The sequence below is a fragment of the Ctenocephalides felis genome, unplaced genomic scaffold (genome assembly GCF_003426905.1).
Source record: "Ctenocephalides felis isolate EL2017-DRISC unplaced genomic scaffold, ASM342690v1 CF-g0.4_SCAFFOLD_01604, whole genome shotgun sequence".
Classification (NCBI taxonomy): domain Eukaryota; kingdom Metazoa; phylum Arthropoda; class Insecta; order Siphonaptera; family Pulicidae; genus Ctenocephalides; species Ctenocephalides felis.
In genome coordinates, this window is record NW_020537758.1 from 37,618,556 (window position 1) to 37,637,427 (window position 18,872).

Sequence of the window (18,872 nt, forward strand, 5' to 3'; positions counted from 1 at the left end):
GATAAGATTTTGTGTTAAGCATTTCATGCGGAACTTTTAGATACTTTCAAAACAGTATATAAATATAAATAAGTAAATAATTATGAATATAAGCAGAGTACACTCTTTATTGCATTTAAAATAGAATAACATTAATAGAAATTTAATATGCTAAAAAAATAGCGATTTGTTAACTTTTATGGAGTCAAATTGAATTTATTTTTTTGGCTTTATTTATCACCTAAATTGATAAAAATAGTATATAGTATGTAATATTTAAATCAAAATTCTTTGTCGATTATCTAAGTTGACTTTTTGAATGAAACAAGTTAGGACATCAGATGGTGTATTTAAAATTTTGCAAAATTATATATTATTCTTACTATTTTTTACATCAGATATTTACAACTATACCAAAGAAATACTTTGCAAAATCATATAAACTCTGCTAGACTAATTTCTCAAGAAAGACATTATACGACACCATAAAAATATGCATAAGTTGATTTTTCTAGTAAATTATTCAGAAACGAATTTTGCTGACTTTTTGCTTTTCATGCATCATATAATTAATTTATTCTATTATTCATTATACACGAGAATGGTACATAGTTAAAAATGAAATAATTTTAACCCTTTCCACTCGGATACCGCCGAAATAGTTTCAATTTTGAGTTTTCATTGCCTTTCAAATTAATTCTGAATGCTCTTGTGTTAATGAAATGCAATAAAGATTAGCTTAGTAATAATTATAACGTCATTTAACCTCAATAAGTAACCTTCATGCGTTGTATTTACAAAATAGGAAGTTAATATAGATAAAGATAATGAATAAAATTTGTCCCTTTTATAGTAACGAATCATGGCAATACTTACAATATTATTTTATGTACATATATGAATTCATTAATTATTATGAATTTATAATAGGCGAAGCAAATTTAATTGAGCGGTTTCTGCTTAATGTCTTAATTGACTCATGTCTTAGTCATACAACAAGTTGCACTATTTGCAGCATATGCTTTCAAAAACATTTTTTATAGTTTTGCATTTGATCTACCAATAAGGACGCAATATTGGTAATTGGCCCAAGGCCCAAGATTCAAATATTGCGCCACCATTCACCCGCCACCTGACCACGAAATACTGGGGCACTCGTCGAATGTTTATAATAGAAAATGGCAAAGTTAATAACAAAAATTATTGGAATTCATATTTGGACTTTTGTGCATTTGGACGAATTATTTGACTTGGATCAATTAACTTCTACTCCACCAATTAAATAAAGTGCACTAGGTCGCAAGATTAATGGTACAATTTTAAAACTTACATGTATTATTTTTATATCTAATTCAATAAAAAATTCTATATTTATTTTATGATGTTCGACACAAAGATCTTTTACAAAAAAACTCTATTACAATGCCATAAAATGATGTTATGCATGTAACCCCTTTCTGTGTAAAAGGTCGCACTGATGATGCCAACAATATGTAGGTTCTTTCTGCTACTAAACAAATTGTTACTAATCTGTGGAGGCTGATCAATATAAACAGACGTAGATCTTTGATATATTTATTTATTTCATGATTTCTTGTACTCTTTATACATAACTTTAACAACTGAGTTAAATAAGGCATATAATTGAGTATAATTAAGGTATTGAACTTGAAAGACGAATAGACCCATACTGGTCTGGAATCATAATGACTATTATTGCGTAATTAGTACTGCGTTGTTTGTATTCTGACTGTTATATAGTGGTTTATAATATTATTTATAATTATTACGAATGGGTAGATACCCTTTACATAAAATATAATCGCTGAAGTTAGCAACTTTTCTGTATTTGATGACATAGATTATTATGTTATATATGTATGTATTTATGTATGTATGTATATAGACGGTTTTCTTAGATCCATTTATTACAACAACAAACAATAAAATTTATGTGATTGCTTTTGCAGCACGAGATCAATGATCTAACAGAATAACATTATACGTTTGCCGCTTTACTAATTAAAACCAACAATTAATATTAGTATTTTATACTTTAATATATTCATATAAAGAATTTGTATTAAGTGATATCATACAGAAACAGTTTTTTATACAAAGAATCAACAAATCTGTACAATGTATAATATTTATTAACTCTATATTTTGTATAAATTAAATAATTTATACGATATGAATAATGTTATATCCGAAAAGCACGAGTTACTTTCATGCAATTTTGTAAGACGAGTAGTTCAAGCTACATCACTAATTAATCTCGTATTTTTATTTCACTTTTAAATACATTTGCTGTAACATTAAATTGCAGGCGTTGCGGAAGAAAAGTTCGTAAAATTATTATTTTATTATTGCATAACTATACGGAACCATCTGTGAGCGATTTTACCGAAATTTTATATATTGATTTGTGTACAGTCTTTTTCTATTCATTAAACAATAACGTCATGAAATTTAATACGAATTTCATAAAAATCATATCAAAACGTCTATTATATCTGCGCAAGTTATTAGAATTCCACATTGCATTCAATTGAATGACGCCAATATTTGGAAAAATATATTACTATTTATTAAAAAGTCGATATTTTGTTTGTATTACGTTTGCACATATGTGAACGTAAGTGATAAAGACGTTTGTGTGCTTGTTCGATATATTTTATTTGTTTATAAATACGTAATCAAATTATTCAAATAAGTACTAATTAAAAAGAAATTAATAAAGACAGATTTGATTATAAAAACGTGAAGCATAATAGAAGTGGAATTGTGGTATTATGAAGAAATTTTTGCAATATGTGTAATTAAACCTAAAACGTTTAGGGCTTTGAAATATACGAAGATTAAAACTTTAACTAAAAATATATAATTTTTATGCTAAATTCAGTGTAACTGAAGATTCTATGGAACTTTATACTACAAGCAATAGATTTAATTCGAGTATTTAAAATAAAGTGAGTCAACTATATATTCTGAGAATTTATGTGTACAAGTGACTGTATACTCTATTCTTATTAGAAATACTGTGTTATAATTTCATCAATATCAGAAGATATATTGCATTAATAACTGATTCTATAAGGGTCCAGAAGAAATTACATTTTCTGGTTAAGTTAATTGTGATTTCTTCGAAAAAATTGTTGCATGGTAAGTTCAATAATTTTAATAATAAAGAGAACATATATGTATATAAATATTTATAGATACAGATATGCCTCGGAGGGTGCAAAGTACACAAGTCGTGGCAGAAATTACTTAACTTTACTTAATGATAAAAAATTCATGGTGTTGACAAGTTAGATGTATAAATATTAGTGCTAATTTCTAGTGTTGTGTACACATCCTTAGATGTAAACTACCAACGTTAATATCCACTGGTGATGACATTAAAATGAATTTCGAAAAGATTAATTTTCGAATTAAAGATTAATTAATAAATCTTTGCTTTTTATTCTTTGATGTATCGCCCCACAAGAACTTACTCATAATATTTATATATAGACATTAGGGCGGGTCGATTTAAATTTCAATTAGACACATATGATTTTCAGATTCTAGGGATCAAAATAAGATACTTTGCTGAAGAAATCATAAATCTAAACTGAATTTTAATGTCTTTTGCATTGACCCAAAGATAAGGGTTAAACTTTGAAAAACTTCTTAGCGGGGGTCCTATGGGGTGAACCGCGGGCATACATTTAGACGCGATTCGGGCACTCTGAATGGGTCAAAATGGAATTTTTCAAATTTTAACCTTTATTTTTGAGTCAATGCACGGGACATCAGAATTAATTTTAGAGGTGTGGTTACTTCAGCAAACAATCTTATTTTGATTTTTAGTATTCGAAAATCATATGTCTTTTTGTGACCCATACAAATCGACCCACTCTAATATATATAGAGATATTATACTCTTTAGTAGAGTTTTATATCGTTTTATAACATCGGCAAAATTAATCTTATCACAGTTGAGAAATAATAAATTCAAATCACAACGAATTATTTATAAACAATGTTGGGTGAGTGAAAGAAATATTAAAAAAACGTCATACACACTTATTCAAACTTTTAAATGTATCGTAATGTAATTATTTGAATGTGAATGTATTATGATAGATAGTGTTTATTATTAGAAATAAACACTAGAGTATTTATTATTAGAAAATTATTATTAGAATAAATAATAAAAAAATTATATTAATATGTTTTAGATCACCTTAGAAAAATATCGTATATTCTGTTTCCATGTGATAAATAATAAAATTATTCTATTTTATTGTGAATGTTCTGAAATTACTAGCTCAAATATTAATAAAAATTGTAAATTTATGCGTAAAGTATATATTTGATAGTGGTTTCTGCACTAGTATTTTTACATTGATTCTAACAATTGCTACTGAACAAATATTTTTTAATTTTTGATAATCTCCTAATTGATAAATTAATAATGCCAAAACTGCATCATAATTCAGGTATTCAGGTATTTCGAATTGATCTACTAACTAATAAATTTTAAATATTTTGCTCCTTCACTCAGTCATTTCAACAATGTATGCATATTTGATATTTATGAATAATAATGATACCTTTTAAAATAAGGTGCCCATACGTCCCGGATTTCCAACTTGCGTTCCGGTTTTTTCTAAAAATAATATTTGTCTCGGATTTAGATCTTTTGTCTCGTATTGATGCGATTTTACGAAACTTAATAGGTAAATTAACAAAAATTATAAAAACAAACCACCAAGTACTAATTTTTCCATATTAATTATGAACAAAATTTAATAGAATTTTACATAAGACTCAAAAGCGAAGAAAATATATAGATCGAAAAGAATATGATACAATATAATAGAGATAAAATCAATTAATAGATTTCTTACTAAAAGTTCGCAATTCTGAATAAAAAATTGGAATGAAATTAAAAGAAGTAATATTTTTATTATATCCTTAAATCCTCAAAAATTGCAGTCCCGGGTTTCACCTTACCAAAATATGGTCACCTTATTTAAAATAATATATTAGCACGAAAGATATTTTAAAAATATTTCAAAATTTTGTATCTTGGACTAATTGATTATTATTGGAAATACGAAATGCTGTTATTATTAGAAAAACACTTTCGTATTTCGAATGTATCATTGTCTTCCGTTTCCGGATAAAACAAATTACAAGTAATTATGTTTCAGTTGAAAAAAATCTGTGTTTTGGAAATTGAAAGATTTTAGCAATTAAGTTATAATTAAGACCAATAGTCTACGAGTAATATACTTTTGAGTCATAACAGACAAAGCAGACATAAAGATTTATAATAAGTAAGTCCAAACCCTGGCCATGCGTGAAGTCTGATCATTAGGTATACTGTGTTCTATCATTTTTAATACTTTAAAATATATCATATTACACTATCTATTAGCCTAAGAATTAAGGATAAGTTATCATATTCAGTTTCGATATGAAACAAAGTAGTAGAAGTAAATGTGTTTCATTCGGATTGGATTGGATCGGATCGCGCGGCTCGGTTACACAACGGCCTCTGGGTCACTTTTACTTTCGAATCAGCAATGAGACTCGTGTTACTCGATGCTAAGAGAAAGAACCAAGGCGACATCGACACTGACTTGGGAGACAACGACGACAAAACAACTTTTGAATTATGTATTAATTCAATCAGCATTTTCTTTGGATTAACTCTTTTTCATAGCCAACCAACTGAGATTGAACGATATCTGGTTATAGAGACATTTTATCTGATTTCTATCAATCTACAACTGAGAAATTAATTTCATTGTACAAATCATCAAAGATATTGAGGAAACTCTATAATTTGTAGAGATAAATTAAAGCTTGTTCATAGCCAACCAACTGAGATTGAACGATATGTGGTTATAGAGCCATTTTATCTGATTTCTATTAATCTGCAACTAAGAAATTAATTTCATTATACAAATCATCAAAAATATTGAGAAAACTCTATAAGTTGTAGAGATAAATTAAAGCTTTTCAATAGCCAACCAACTGAGATTGAAGGATATGTGGTTATAGTGCCATTTTATCTGATTTCTATCAATCTGCAACTAAGAAATTAATTCCATTGTACAAATCATCAAAGATATTCATAAAAGTCTATAATTTGTAGAGCTAAATTAAACATAAATATAAAAGCAAATGGTAGGAATTGCTCCAAAGAGCATTTGACTAAAGAACACCATTTTTCTTATGCACTTACCTATGAAGTCTTCTTATAGACGGAATATTGAGCAAATGAGCTATTGTTGCATTAGAGTCACAGTAAGGTAGTATTCATTACCAAAATGATGTTGAATTCGATTCTGTATATCCATCAGTAATTGTCCTTGAAGTCTGCATATGAATTACTGCACACAGTTGGAACCTATACTGACAGTTGTTCAGTTCAGAAGTATTTGAGATTATTTTGGCAAGAATTTATTCAGTCATGGTCTAAAAACGGTTAATCGAGGGTTCAAGTTTGGTATATTACACATTTCAATAAACTAATTTGTAATATTCGACGATTTCTGATAACTAGTGCTTTTAGAACTCGATATTTCTTCCATATAAAAATTGCCGAATCTACATTTCACAAATCAGGTGTAGAGTAGTACCTACTCATGCCTTACCTTCTCTGGCCATAATGTCCTTTTGTTCAAGTTTTATTGATAAAACTATAACATAATTTTTAAAACATGGATATATACAAGTTTATTTTACAATATTTTACAGTATCTTTTACAAATTCCTGTACAAATTTTCCATTATATTAATTTATTGGCTATCGATCATTATCGATCAATCTGCAATCGATTTGGATGCACATGTCGCATTTGAATAAAAGATTAGTATTCAATTCATACATATAATTTACAATTGTGTGAAAAACAATGGCTAGACACTCTGTATTTTACATGTCTTTATGTCTATGCAAATTTTTGTTTAGCTGTTGCGTGTGTTTCAAATTAATGAAGAATCAAAATATAAAAATAATAAAGCATTTAAAATTTAAACTAGTGGGGTGGGTGGCATCGTGCCTTAAGGCAAATTGCTGGAACTTCCCGTACCGTAACGAAACGTTCGAGGAATATTGAATGTTTTCAAATAGATTATTATAAATATTGTATTATTGTCTAATATTTATAATAATTATATAAACTGAATTGCAGAGTTGAAATTATTTGTTTAAAGTATATTAGAACTATAGTCAGAATTAAAAATAAAATCTGAATTATTTTCGATATACAAAAAATTAAAAAAAAAAAAAAAAAAAAAAAAAAAAAAAAAAAAAATGGTACAAATTTTTTTTTTCCAAAATTAATTATTTTGTTAAGACAAGCAGAAAGTTCTTTGAATCAATTGAATCGGACGCTTAGTTCTCTCAAAAACTGCCATTTTTTGTACATTTAGCTCTGTATCTCCGAAATGGCTGGGCCTGCCTTTGCGAAAAACTAATAACCCTTTCTCCCAATCATTACTAATGGATTGTTTTTTAGATCATTCAAATCGGATGCTCCGTTCTCTCAAAAACTCGATTTCTATTTTCTGCACTCTTTGCTCCTTATCTCCGTAACTGCTGGACCTGTCTTTGCCAAAAACTAATCAGCTCTTCTCCTTATTAATAGGAATCGAATGTTTTTTAAACCATTCAAATCGGTTGATCCGTACGCCCGAAAACGTGGACAAAAATTTGTATCCATACATACATACACACACACACACACACACACACACACACACACACACACACACATCCATTTTTTCTGAGGTATGCCAAAACGTTCAGAAACCTTCAAAACGTCTAGAAATGTAAAAATTTTCAATTCCGATTTTCGGCCCATTACAATAACTTACCCTACGGGAAGTTAATAAAATATTAAAAAAGATACCATGAAAAATAGTTACAAAATATGATTTGATTTACGGATATGTGAGAATTAAAAACAATTATCGACTTCCAGAAACAATTTTTGATATTAATTATAAGATCAGTAGATGGGATTCTTAGAAACAGTTTTAAATACTAATTATAGGATCAGTAAATCGCATACTGGCATAATTGATCCAAGATTCTAAAAAGTCTACCATATCTGGGGTAAAATTTCTGATGACAAATATTCACGTTCGTCTGTATGTTGATAGTTTATGAAAAATGATTAAAACAATCAAATTTGAAAAAATGTAGAGTTCAATAAAATTACACTTTGATCTGATATATATTTGATAGAGCAGTCTATTTCACAAATTTATTCCTCAGACAGCCAATTATCAAGTTCCGATTATTCCATTTTGTGATCCAACACCTCGTGTGCTGAGTTTTTGCATTAAACAATTTCCAATATAATTACGGATCATTTATTTCTATAAAAAACAAGACAAGGCAACAATTCGTGCTGCCAATGATTACAAGAAATAATCATTCAATGCGTTCGTTGGAATGGCCTGACTGACAAGGTCGTCTTCTGGGCGATTTTAAAAATTGCGCGTTCACTGTTCTGAGGTCACTACTTTCCCGTCTTCAAATTGCACTGGTTTGATATTTGATTTCGAATCGCTTTTTTATTTCATTTTTATGAATTTATGTGAATTGGTCACAGTATAGTCGTATGACCAGAAGCTTGGTATGAAGAAAAAGAAAATCTTGCACAAAACATTTTTGGTTGAGTTTGATGGCCTTCTACTTCAACACAGATATGACTTTCCTGTGTATAAAAATCAACAAGATTCTGGCTATCAAGTCTTAGTACCTAAAAGTCTGAATAAATTGTAATTTCGAATTTTAAATATTTTTATCTACTTAAGATTTACTATAACAGAACACTAATCTTTTGGATACATCAGATTTTTTGGTTTAGGAATGATTATGTTGCAGATTTTTTATTTCATTTGTGATATGATTACCATTGTCGATTAATTTACTAAAATACTTCGTAAACGTGTAACAAATAATCTCATATTAATAAGCAATTTGATTATTATAATTGTGACTACCACGACAACGACCCACCTTAAATTGACTTCTGTTTAATTTAAATAACCAACGTGGATCGTGAGTTATAATAATTTTCCGTCTTGTGAAAATACTATTTTATATTTGCTAATTCTATAAGCTTTCATAAAAAATAAGTACATTGCCTCAGTCGGATATCATTACTTGCGTGTTATAAAATTGCACTTGTTTTCATAAGAAGCTATGTTATGGTACTTCTCAGTATGTCAACAATATATAGTTCTGTATTTGTATGAAAGTAAGGAAACATAGTCGAGGAAAATGATATTCAATATTTTTAATTATAATGATAGTTAATGATATTTTACTATCATGAAAACGGATCATGTAATCTTATGTTTATAATTTTTAACTTGTCTTTAATGATGTATCTATATTCATTTATTTAAATTAATAATTTTTGGAAAAGAAACAAATATGAAAAAAAAATATTATCATGCAACTAATATTACAACTAGCACGAAGAGCTATAATTTATAGTTTATTCAATTACCTATTCAAAGCGGATTGAGGTTAAAAAGGAGCATACTGCTATATTGACAGTATAAACTCATAAATATTTATTAGAATAAAATAATTTTATTGGATAATTTGTTCCGAAGATCAACAAACAAGCAGACATACTACCGATCAGGATCAATCAAATAGAAAAAGATAATCTTTTCCAGAGATTTTGTACATGATGTTTAATGCCCGCAAATTTTATGAAATTTATTCTAAAGATCAACAAAGGAGTAAACAGATAATCGATATCTGGATCAATCGAATAGAAAAGGATGCTTTCCAGAAATGTTGTTCCCGAAATTTAAGGAAAACAGAATTGTTACTGAAAATATGACCAACTCTATCTCCAACAGTGTTTTGAGATTTAGTATTGAACTTTCAAATCAATAGGAAAATGGAGTTCTTACGAGTTTAGTGTCTTCTTACACATTTTATCATCAAAATACTATTTTCCTAGCTTAGTTATGATCACTTTGTATGACTTACTTAGGGTATTTCTAGATTTGACTCATTTAGCAAAACAGCTAGAAACATATTTTTTGAAAATGTTTAGACTTCTTCGACAACTATTCAGAACAGGTAACTATCTGCTTAAAGATTATATAAAGTGGCTACATAATTGATTATAATTGCAAAGCTTGTAATGGTGTCATAAAAAAACACGCAAAGTATTCACTTTGTTCTCAATTATAATATAGTTCAGTTAATGTTTTCAGTAGTAATTCAGCTCTTTGGCTAAAATCATTTCAAAACTGCAATCGACTGCAACCTTCAATTTAGTGTGACAATTGATACGAAGGTAACGGTGTTAATCAAACCGAAATATTTTATATCGCACGTTTCGTTCTATATATTTAATTGGCCTCGTCCGCAATTTCGCATTTTGATTTATGCCCTTTTTGCAATAGATCATAAAAAAGTATAAATAACAATTTCTGATTCCGAAGCCACTGTTATTCTGATGGTATACTTGGAAATTAGCATAAGTGTGGTAACTGCATAAATAGTACCTACCGCAGCTTGTGTAGCATTTAGACGATGGCTTTAATATGAATTGCAAAACTCTGCGATTGTTCAAGAAATTACAATAGAGGAGAGTTGATCTAAATAGAAAAATAATTTGCAACTGGAGAATGGATAAATCAAATTATCCTAGAGATAGTAATATAATTTCTATGCATATTCCAGAAAATGTAATATTTTTACTAAAAGTTGCAACTGTTTAAAATTATACTCCAAACAATGTTGTTTGATTTCAATTTCTATCTTAAAATTATTACATAATCATTAAAAAATACAATAAAGTGTTAACGAACTCATTCACTCAATGTGAGTTTTCTAGAAATAATTATCATAATAGAAACTTGAAGTTACTCCAGTAGCATTCGCTAGCTTTATTTTACTTATATAATTTCTAAATTCTTGCAATGCAGTTTCAATTATTATAATTTTCTAAAAAAAATAATTACTAAAATATAGAATTATTGTACAAATAGTTATGTTCATGTAAAAGTTATAGGTGATAGGTAAATCTATTGGAGATACTATTTTTAGTAATATTAGTACTATAGTTTTATTACTTTTAGTAATATTAGTAAAATAGACTCATCATTTTGTAGTTTTGTTATATTTAATTATATAACAAAATTACAAAATTGTTTGTAAATATTAATCGTGCTTGCTCTGATTATGACTTATTTTTTCAGACAATTTTCAAGTTTTTAATATTCCAATACAAAAAACATAGCTTTATACTATATATGCATTATGTCTCTCGAACAAATATTTAGGAATTCTTTACAAATAATTTATTAAGAGCAAATGCTTTTGTTAAAATATTGTTGAAATTAATCTTGTCAATAAAACTCTTCTTATATTATTTATTTATGAATGCTAATTATTAACTATAATTATTTAATATGATTGACTTATATATATATGATACCTAGTAAATTATGTATAATTTTTGGATGATTTTATGTATAACTCAGGATTCATGAAAATTTACGAATCATTTAGATATATGATTTAAGATTTAAGTTTAAGATATATGATTTATTCTGTATATGTTATTTTTATCAAAAAACAAAATTCTTATACTTGCGGTTACAATCCTCATGCTCATCTTTTTTTCCCTAATTTGACTTGTATGAGTGATAAATTGATAAATGGAAATTTCTTTCCAAAGCTATTAATCACTTCTATATTCTTATATCCAATATTTAACTCCACATTTCAAATATAATCCTGTCAAGAGTGAAATAAAAAATTTGTTACAGGATTCACCAATCGTTTTATATCGTACACAAGCATAATTTTATCATTTTTTATAAGAGATGAACCTTTCTTTAAAATATTTCTCATCATTGAATATAAGAAGATTAGTCATTCTATTCATATTTTTTGTAATCTTTGTAAGACTTTTTTGTGTGTAATCTGAGATTGATTACGGCTAATTTTTGAAATTCTTGATTTATAGAATGAACAGAGCCAAACTAATTACAACGGTCAAGATCAGTTTTATAACACAAACTGAATTACAATTAATAACAACTAATAAGTGAACTTTTGAAATAAATGCATATTTGGATTTAACACATTTGTAAATTATCATTGAATGTATTTGAGTTTTGAAAATTCTCATCATTATGTAGTGTTTTATTATCCATACAAAAGAGCGGATTGGCTATATAAATCGCTATGAGGAGCAGGTTCTAATTAATTTAATTAAGTATCTAGTTTTAGTCCTTACAACTTGCCAGTAGGCAAGATTTTATTATATTTAGTTTAGTAAATGTAATAGGTTTTAATAACGATTCTCACTTCTAAATAAGTACAGTTTAGCAAAACGAACTGCAGATGCATTAATTTTATTGCAAGAAAACGTTAAATTAATGTTTTCAACTGACTCTCAGAAAAGTATTTTAATCATTAAATTATTTTTTGTTAGTTAAATCAAGCCCCAGGTATATAAACCTAGTTTGCTTATACCATTAAGTTTATAGTGTAGTCAAGATACAACGTAAATGTTCTGAGGTTTTTGAAATTACTCTACCAGAAGCTAAAATACTTGTTTTATTAGTCAATGTAATAAAATAGGTGTCTTTTATGATTAAAGGAATTTATTTTCATCGTCATTTTTAAGAAAATAAAATTGAAATTATTTTTTTTGGTTCGGAATCAATGTAAAAGCATATTATAAGTATGCATAACAAATAGGTACTATATAATTATGAAATTAAATTTTCAGATAAATTTTTAAGTTAAATTATGTACTTTAATCTATTTCAAGATTTCTAGTATTGGTAATTAATTGCTGAATTAAAAAAACTAAACTATTATTCCAAAAGTTTTGTATGGACTGAAAGAAAGAATTGCAAGGAGAAATACTGCACTTTTATTCAGTCTAATTGTGAGTCTGTCTTTGCAGATCAAATGATCAATCCAGTCTTTTATTCACTAAAATGTTAGATTTGCTTGGATTTATTATTCATTTCCATACTTGCCTTCATCTTTTTGTCAATCTGCCAATAAGAAATAGTTTCTTCCAGAAAATGTGTTTGATCTGATTTTGTCTTCAACAGCTTTTGTAGCCTTTTCCTGTTGACTTTGCTTTTCAGTTCAACATTGATAATTGATTCTTATAAATATTCATTTCATTAACTTTATATTCAGATAATCCGTCAGAACTACTATTTTTTGCAGATGCTTTTGACATAGGTAATTGCAGTCTTGATATCTGGCGTTTAGTAGGTAAAATTGACCCCAATTTTGATGGCTAGAAGTTCGTCTTTTATCAACAGTAATATCATTTATAATGTTTATATGTGTATCAAAAATATCTTTTTTAAGAAGTGGGAGTATGGAAGCAACAGTTTGCAAAATAAATTATGGATGTGTGTGAAAGTGTATCATTTTTTATGTTTATATATCTATCAAAAAAAAAATTTTAAGAACTGGGAGTATGGAAGCAACAGATTGAGAAATAAATTATGTATGTCTGTGAAATAAGTAATTATGTGCGTATTTAATTTAAGGTTTCCTGGCGAATGATGTGATCGGTTGCACATTTTATAACAATAACGCCACAAAGCCTTGGGCGCGCAATTTGAATGCAAACATGCTTTTCTACTGAACTTATGATATTGCTCAACCACCAATTACGATACGCACTTACTTTGATACAAAAGCTAAATATGCAAAGCAGTCATGGGCAGTATTCTTAAAATAATGGTAAAATAAATAATTTTTATAAAGACAATTAGTTGATATTGATATGCTAATGCTGAGAATAGTAATTTTATAAATTCAATATTGTTTTAAGAAATATTTAGCCTGAAAATTTTTACTCAAGCTTGTCAAAATAAGTTGGAGGATGAAAACTATAACAATACCTAAATCTCGCACATCTAATCGCAATGCTTCTAATTTGAATAAAAAAAAGTTGTATGATTATGTAAATTACATGTATTTTTTATATTATCTTTTATTACGATTCGTGTCCTGGTTCTAATCATACCATAAGATTCTGCAAGTGCTGCAAATCCTGCAAGTTTGCTCTATCTCATTCATTCAAATCACTCGAGTTGTATTAAAAGTGCAATGATCTTAGAGTAGAGATGAGTGGCTGTTATTTCCATTCACATCTTGAATAAAAAAACTTAAATGTTTCTATTATTAATAGATTTTTGAATTTAAATGAAACCAATAACCTTGTGTGATCGCACTCATACTGGGAAAAGCGTAATTTGAAATAACGAAAATGAAGAGGAATTTATTAATTCATGTTGATCGTACCCTTAATTTTTATAATATTAATTACAGTCTGTATATACTTTGAGAACCATTACTTAGTAATTGTTTTGACATTTTATTATATAGTTTGTTTTTGGACAGCGACCCAGGAGTTGCCTATCCTGGCCTATTACTGGCATATATGACTTTCTTTACTACTATTCATATAATTTTTGTGTGAGATTACACTTGAGATTATATTTAAGATCTATAACGTCTCAAGTGGAAACTTGACATCAGACTTGGCCAAAGTTGGGATCGAACCAACGAACCCTAGACTTATTTGTGCTGGTAACAATTACGACAACGCTTGGTTCACTTAAATGGTAAATATAGGAAATAGAAAGCCATTGGAGAAGTAAAAAGTGATTTATAATCAAAGAGGAAAGAGGGGTAAGGTGGAAGGGGGTGTCTATTATTAACCTACAAAACATCAATGTGCATTTTTAGTTACGAGGAAAAATTGTAAAATATCTGATTTAAAAAAAAAATCAAATAAAATATAAATACACGTGATATCTTACTATACGCCTCCCTCCCCCACGTGATATTTTGTGATTTTTTGTCAAACCCCCCCCCTCTACCTAGAAACCCCACGTGATTAATGGACGTCCCAAAATTAAATGTGTAAGGGCCTGCCTGTATTCTTCTTTGATTGGGACAGAGCACCAATAATAATAATACACTTGCAATATGTAATATATTCATTTCAACCCCCATTGTGGGTGTTTGCTCATGGTTCTCATGTTAAAACAACAGACGGACGAACAGACGGACGAACGGCGGATATTTCGTAACGACCTTGCTTCGATTCGGTCTAGTAACCGCGGCGTCGGTTTGCGCAAACAAGCGACCGGTAAACCGCCAAAGAAAAAACAATGGGAACAAAATGTATGGATGCTTGCACTTAAACAGGTGCAAGGTCTAAACCGTGTTCTTGTTTTGTCTACGGACATTTTTATGGACGATGAATAAAACATGAAATCTAACGCATTTAGGTATTTGGTATTAGGTATTATATTGAAATTTTTGTGACTAACGTATAAAATGAATGATTTGCATGATTTTTACCCATTTTTTGTATTGCTCGATTCACTCAATAATTCTTTTTGTCAACTCATTGTTCTTATTTTATGATATAAAATGACTAATACCTATTATAATTGTACTGGTAGCGATGAATCAACTCATATTAGACCATTTTTTTCTAAAAAAAATTAACACAACCATAGAATTTTTTTTAAAAAAAAGTTACATTCGTATCTCTTAGGAATTATTAATCACATATGTGACAAATTAGCTTATAACCAGAAATTGTGTTTGCTGAGCTATTCAATTGACGGAAGTAATTTAATTACTAGATGGTATTAATTTGAAAAAAAACAATTCACCCGCTCTTGAAATCGTCGGTGAAAAATTGCATTCGTACATACATACATACATGCATACTCACATATATTTTCTAGGGTCTGCCAAAATATCCAGAAGACCTTTAAACGCAAAGATATGAAAAGTGTTTATTTTCGATTTTTTTGTTTATATAACTTACCCTATGGGTAGTTAAAAACATGTGACTGGCGGTTATTTTTAAAATTTATTTTTCTTTTTACACAGATCACAAAAGAGACAAAAATTTTTTTATTCACTATGAGTATTCTATCATTTTTACACACTTATTACGCTAATGTGAAAGTCTACTTATAGATATGTGCTTTTTTTAAAACATATATTGATTGTTTTTTATTTGTTTTGAATGAATCCAGCGATTAATAATGATAAATATAACTGTGAGACATTGTTCAGATAATCATAAATAAATTGAGCATCAAGAAATTTCATATTAAATTCTTTGACCGAATATGGCACATCTCTGTAATGTAAAATAGAACCGTGTATTGGGAAAAATCTGTAATATCTTTACTTTTTAATCATGTTTAAATAAAAATGCTACTAAATTTTTTTTTAAAGCTCATTTTGATTATTTGTCACTAAAAATATTTAATTAAATTAAATATTTAATTTTAAGCCAATATTCACTGTATTTATTATTTCTAGTTCTTATTTTCAGAATCCTTAATATTCTATATTTTGTTAGACTTGAGCTTTCAAAAAAAAATGTTATAAATGATGACATAAACTAGTTACTAATTATCTGATTGCAATTGGTGTATTATGGGTGTTTTTATTCATATGTGTGGGGGGAAATGTGTTTACGCGTACCAGACTAGGTCTTTTGTCTGCGTATGTAGGACTTAATACCGCCTGGGTATAATACCTCCGCTTTAAGCTTAAGATTAAAAACTTCCAAAAAAATGTAAAAATACAGAATAAATACAGAGTAAGGTCCTGTACTGTAGACATAGCCACTAATAATTATACTAATGCAATAATTTTTTTCATAATTAATGAAAGTACAAAAATTTTATTTTACTAAAATGTAAATATAACACGGTTTTAAACAATCGTTAGAAATCTCTAACAAAATATGTTCCCACGCATTACATAAATTAATAATTTCATTCGTTATCTAACAAGTTCGCTAAGACATTTGAAAGTTATGCCAGTGCATCGCGTGAGTTTTGATGCACGTATACACGCAATAAAACGTACAAACTGCATTTTTCTTATCTCTATTCTCAAATTTTCATGTATCAGGTTTACTCGATTCGGTGTCAAAATTGATAAGAGGCGATAATATTTACATTGCTTGGGAAAATCATTAGACGCCTCGTTGGCCGTGCCCAGCCAATCGGTCGCCACGTGCAATCTTATCTGAGAGATATCACTTTTTTGCGAAATTATATAGCATATTCACATACTTGATATCGTACTTGATTTTTCACATCGCAAAATAAATATAGAGATATCGGAGATAGGCACTTGGATTAGCAATATTCTATTAATGTCATTCTATTTATAAATATGGCCTTATTTAAAGATGTATTTTATATCGTTATTATTGTAATACGTCATATGATATTAATACATACATACATCAACACACACACATACACATATGAGGGACAAGAAGATATAATATAAAGTGCATTTCGTCAGGTAAAACCCAAAACCCAAACTATAATTTTTAACTTCCCGTAGGGCAAGTTATAGTAATCACAAAAAAATCGAAAATGAAAATTTTTATATATCTTTACGTTTCAAAGGTTTCTGAATATTTTGGCATACCTTAGAAAAAATGGATGTATGTGTGTGTGTATGCGTGTGTGTGCGTGTGTGTATGTGTGTGCGGATACAAATTTTCGTCGACGATTTCGGGAACACCGATCAACCGATTTGAATAATTCAAAAAACATTCGATTTGCATTGATAAGGAGACGTGTTGATTGGGTTTTGGCGAAGGCAGGTCTAATTCCGAAGATACGGGAAAAAATGTTTTAAATTTAAGATTTTATTGTTACATTTAGGTGGATTACACTTATCTGCATATTTTGTGTATGTGCATTTATTGGTGGCTAAAAATAAATGTGTATAAGCACGTACATATGTTTATATAAATATCAAAAATCTATTATTAAAATAGCTTTAAAATATTTTATTGACGTTATATAAATAAATGTACACGACCGTATGCATCAAAATGGGCATGTAGCCAACAATCAATTAAACATTTATTATACAAAATTCATAATTTGTAAAAAGTTTTATATTCGCAAGAAGACTTTTCCATGCGCCAAGTAGATATCTCTATCAATACCATTAGTACTATTATAATTTTATATAATTATTATAAATAAGATTTTGTATAAACTCTTCCATTTGACTCGCCCTATAGAATTTTTCATCATTTTTATTATTATGTTAATTTGTAACCACGCATTTAACATATTTCTATTGAATGCCTTTATATCCATATAAAATACAGAATGATCCTGTAAATAAAAAAAATGTTTTTCTATGTCATAGTTTCATACAAAAGGATAATTTGAGATATGTTTGATAAACGCATCCAATGTCATGATGATTCTAACATTGTTAAGCATTCAGGGAAGTCATTTCAAAATGTACCTGAGTCGTCTATTCATCCAAGTGTGTAAATATTCAGAGACCGAGACTCAGCGTTAATTTATTTAAGGTGTACCTTTTTCAAAAAGCGTGAATTGGCATTTTTTCTACTTGTTGAATATACATTAGCTTTCTAAATGTATTAGTTGGTTTAAGAATTTTGAGTTTTTGTTGAAGGTAGAGTAATTTTGGGATGAACATAAACCTCTAAAATAATCAAATATTTTTATTTTACATTCAGCAATTGTGGAGAATTTGAGAATTTGATACATATCACTGAAACATTTTAATAAATAATTTTTCTACTATTTATTATTTATTAAACCTTATACTCTACCTATATTTTAGTGTTACCTTTATTTACTCTACATTTTAGTGGTGACTTTGGGCTTTAATAGTGGTTATTTATTAATATATTATATAAAATATTTATGTTCTAGCTTAATCTTCCTATTATTTATTTTGACGTAATACCTTCAAAATATGAGCATTTTTAAGATTGTTTTTTTGTAAAAGTAATATATCTTGTGTT